Here is a 4352-nt window from a genome sequence, read left to right as displayed (position 1 = left end):
TTCGAGGTTGTCACCTCATTCAAATATTTCAATTGTTCCGGGCATCATTTCCCTTTCAACAATCCTTTTTCAACGGTGATTTCTCTTCAGTGGGCCCTAACCCACAGGTCTTTTCCCAGGATCTTACCTGACTCTTCTAATTTTCCGGAGCTATTCTCAAATCCTTTTCAAAGTTTGATGTAAGTATGTATTTCATCAGTCATATGTTTCTCCAAGATCGCTTTCAAATTCTTTCATGTTCGGGCCAACCTTTTTCTCCCGGAGTATCTCAACAATTTTGGCGTTATTTCTCGCCATCATTCTCAACATTGAAGATCGAAGTAGAATTTTCTCAAATCTTGTCCGTTCTCACGGAAATTCGCAGTGCTAGCTCGATGGTTATCCTATCAAATTGTTTCTAGTCGTGCAATTCTTTTCATCCATCCGGAGTATTTCAGGAGTTCTTTTCCATCTCAATTATCCGGAGGTCATCTTTTCGAAATATTTCCTTGTTCTAAGTTTTCAAATCCGTTCTCCGATTATTCTATATTCATACCGTTTCGTTCATCTCCATATTCTTCCGGTGCTTTGCTCTTTAATTAGTTTGCGATCTCTTCGTTCTCTTGTCTCTAGATTCCCTCAAGTATCTTCGTGCTTTTCTAATTCTTTCCGGTGAGTCATTCTCCTTCGTCAGTCAATTTTGAATTCTAACGGTGGCTCGTTCAAGACCCCTTGTCATTCGTAATGATATCAATTAATTCGTTCTTTCCAAATCCTACCGGTGGTTCACGAAGATTTTTCTCAAGTTTTGGCGCTATATCTCCCTTTAATCTTTTCCAACGAGAATAAGTAGTATGTAAATCCATGGTATCTCATCAATTTAATTGGTGGAGGACAAGCATAACGTATTTCTTATTCTTCTTTCTTCATGTGGATTAATCTATTATTTTCGGAGATTGATCATTTCATCACATTCTCGGTGCAAAGTGTTTTCATCTTTCCTTTTTCCGGAGTTCCAAGCTTCCTTGGCCATCCCGTCGGAACCTCCATCGGAATCATCGCAAAGCTCAAATCTTATTCTTTCATCCTTCAATTTTTTATCTCGTCATTCTTTTGTTACCAGAGTTCTTCACGGTGGCTCGTCATGATTTAATTCATTCCTCAAGTGTTCATCAAGATTCTTATCGAAGGAGCTCAAGTACCTTTCCTTCTTGCTTTTCGAAGTGCAATTAAATTCTCCGTATTCTTTTGAAGTGGAGTTTTGCATTTCTTCGTTCTTCTCAGCTATCCAATCGTTTCCGTTTGTGGCTGGTTATCACCCTATGATATGGAGATGTTATCCATAAGTCCACAACAAGCTTATTCTTTTCGTCGTTGATTTTCTCAACAACTCCGTTCAATCCATTCTTCGAAGGTTGCTTTCTATTTCAGTCGTGGCACAAGTTGTCATTTTCTTCCCCGTTCGTTTCATTCCACTATTTTATTTTCTTCCGGAGATCTTGTGTCGTGCCTTCATCAAGTATCATTCCATCCTCTCAAGCTCGTGTTCTATTCTTTCCTTGTTCAGCCGGAGTGCTGCCTAATTCTTTCATTCTTATTCCTTTTCTATCTTGTTCTAACCGGAGTGGTTTCAGAGTCTATCTTGTTTCTTGAGCTTTACATTCTCTTCAGATCCTTCGTTCTTCTTTTATACCGGAGTGCTCTTGATTTTTGTTCATCTTCTCTCTTGCGTTCTTGTTTCACCTTATCCCTTTTTCCTTCCATCTTGTCGGGGATATACCCCGCGGTATGACCCGGCCGGAATTGGCGGCTCACTGGTGACCCGCCCGGAGCTTGGCTCTTCACAGATAACCTGGCCGATCTTGGCGACTCATTAGTAACCCGGCGGGCGGGTCAGATGGACAACAAGGCCTAAAGCCCAGAAGGCCGGCTCACGTTATGATGGGCCGGATTAAAAGGAAAGGGATGACGAATATTTCCTTTACGAGGAAGCAAGACCCGAACTTGTAATTAACTTGTAAGAGAAGATAGACTAGTCCTAGTCCTACTAGGACTCCACATGTAATCCGCCCCTCTAACTTATATAAGGAGGGGCAGGGCACCCCAAAGAGGGACGAGGAACAAGAAACAATCTCTAGGGCTAGACACCGAGAGCCGGTTCCCGGCGACTCTCCCGTGATCATAATGAGACCTAGCCTCAAATAGCATGTAGGGTTGTTACCGGATGATGTTTCCCGGGGCCCGAAGCTGTCTAAATCCTTGTCTTGTGTTGCGTCTCTCGATTCCGCCCAAGCCCTCTCAAGCTACCGCATAAATGCGTTGGCCTCACGACTAAGTCCTTACACTAGGACATCTGCCGTGACAATTCCACGACAGTTGGCGCCCACCGTGGGGCTCGCGCACGGTGGTGTTGAGTTCTTGGAGGGATATTTTCTAGGGTATCGAGAAGCTCACGATTGAGTAGAAAAAGAAGAGCCGGCGCAGAGAAATTGCGTAGGGTAACCCGGCGTGGTACAACCTTAAGCAAATCCGGCAAATTCAGCAGTCAACTGGAACAAATCATGGGCGAGAAGAAAAATATTTTTGATCCACGAGAATTGTGATTGAGGAGATCAAGGTTTTCGTCTGTACGCGCGGCCACTGTGTCACGGGGTCTACTTTCCATTAAAACAGCAGTCATACGGATCAAGTCCCGAGAGGCACGGTCGATTTACTCGGTGGACGCTCCAAGAATTATAAAAGAAAAGAAAAATCATCAGCTCAAAACGCTGGACGCGAAGGACCGGGTGTGTCCACAGCGCGCAAGCCCCACCCGGTCATCACTCAAGAAGCAGAACCAGCCGAAGAGCCAACAGGAATCAAATCTCGTTTCCCAAGGCGATCTTGGAGGGTGCATCACGGACTCCCAAAGAAAGTTTCTTTTGTGCACAAGAACACAAGTCGATCTAGGCTACACATGACGTGGAGGAGAGAAGGCGATGCCACGGTTAATTGGTACTAGTCAGACCCCAATCGTACGCAAGTTACCGAGACCGTCAGGAATTTCTACTGCAGATTCAATCCGTGTAGCGGACATGTCCGATTGCTGCTATGTCTTCCTGTCTACATGCGACTGTCCGAGTCCCAAGGAGATTGAGATCTATACTTCTCACGTGGGCTGATTACTAATATCTGGCACTTGGAGAACAATCAAGTACATCTGGCGGTAGAAGGAGGCTATGGGGGCGCTATTGGTCAAACTACTACTATTGGTTAAAAAAAAAGAAAAAAGTGCCACGATGGCGTATCTGGCCGGAGAGTCACGGGTGCATGTACCATGAGCGGCCGTTAGGCCGATGAAAGCTGCTGTTGCTACTGTCATTGCTGCATCCCACACAAGGACAATTGTTCATTACAAATGAGGTGTTATACTACGCCGGTTTTTGGAGCCACGGCTGAATTACCTGTCTGTGCCCGTGGCCGATTCACCCGCGTCCGTGCCGCCTTTGAGCCCGTAGAGGCCATCTTGAGTTGCCGAGGCCACTCTAAGGCGCCGGGGCCACGTTGAGCCGCCTCTGCTGTGTTGAGACGCCGGGGACACGTTGAGCCGCCTCTGATGTGTTGAAGCCACCAGGTCCGCGTTGAGCCGCCTCTGCTGTGAGATCATCTGTCGTTTACAAACATCAGGTGATATCCATCTAAGTTTATTAAACATATTGTTTTCAACAAAGAACAATTACTTTGGTCTGTATATTTTTATGTGCAGCAAAGGTGGTGCCATGTTGTGCTTATGAAGTGTACGTCAGCACCATCACGCACCGGCGTCTGCACCCGCTTACTGATGGAACAGGTGTGCGCAAGTCGCCGCCCGTGCATCTTAATCTACATCAACCCACCGGAGCTGTGTTGAGCCGCCCTTGCCGCTTTGAGCTTCCAGGGTTATATTAAGTCGCCGGTCTGCCTGAGCCGTCGGATTTATATTGAGTCGCTGGTTTGCCTGAGCCACCTCTGTCGCGATAAACGGATCATCCGTCGTCTAAACAAATCAGGTGATATCCATCCAAATTTGTTTTATTAGCACATGTTGTTTTTGTCAAAAAACAAGTTTATCTTTGCCTTGGTCTGCAATATTGTTGATGCAGGGCATTTATTTATGACAAAAAGTGATATTATACCAAGGGGATGGAGGCACGCCAATATCTTTTGGCACAGGTGGTCGCCGTTACTCAACGGACTCCCGCACCGGCTTACAAACGCCGTGGCCGTCTCTCGCGACCACGCCGGCTTACAACAAGGAGGACAACTCACATGTCTGCGATCGGCTTACAATGTGACGGACAACTTACCTGTCCGCCCCCGCGGCCGACTCGGCGTCCCCGTCGCTTACCGCTCCT

This window comes from Aegilops tauschii, chromosome 7 (genome assembly GCF_002575655.3).
Source record: "Aegilops tauschii subsp. strangulata cultivar AL8/78 chromosome 7, Aet v6.0, whole genome shotgun sequence".
NCBI classification, from domain to species: Eukaryota; Viridiplantae; Streptophyta; class Magnoliopsida; order Poales; family Poaceae; genus Aegilops; species Aegilops tauschii.
Note: the sequence above shows the minus strand (reverse complement) of the source record.